Below are 533 nucleotides of genomic sequence, written 5' to 3'. Positions count from 1 at the left end.
CCCCGGGCCCGGTAGTTGCGCGCTGAGAGGCAGGCGCGGGGCGAGGTTGTCTGGGCCCTGGTCCGAGGGCTATCCCCGACCCCGCCGCGGCCCCCACCCTCAGCCGGCCGACTTGCGGAGAGGCCGGCGTCCAGTCCCCCACCCAGACAGGCCTCTCCCAGAAACACGGGCGCGCTCGGAGGGGATGCGCTCAGAGGGTCCCGCCCAGACGGGTCGGCATTCGGCCTCCCACACAGAGACCCTCGGCTTCACACCTGCACCCACAGAGAAGCTCAAACAGGCACCCACACCTACACATTCACTCTGCAACATGCCCCGCAGACACCCGGACAGATACACCCACAGACCCACCCCCTCACAGATGTGGGACAGACACGTCCACGGACACACGCAGACTCACGCAGAGACCTGCAAACACACTCAGGGAGGTAGGCAGGCCACCCCTGGTGCCCGGCCTCCCACACGGGGAGACTCTCAGATGCCACAAAACCCCACGAAAGTTCAGGCAGGCATACACAGTCTCATGCATTCAC

Source organism: Colobus angolensis, unplaced genomic scaffold (genome assembly GCF_000951035.1).
Source record: "Colobus angolensis palliatus isolate OR3802 unplaced genomic scaffold, Cang.pa_1.0 Scaffold8, whole genome shotgun sequence".
NCBI classification, from domain to species: Eukaryota; Metazoa; Chordata; class Mammalia; order Primates; family Cercopithecidae; genus Colobus; species Colobus angolensis.
Note: the sequence above shows the minus strand (reverse complement) of the source record.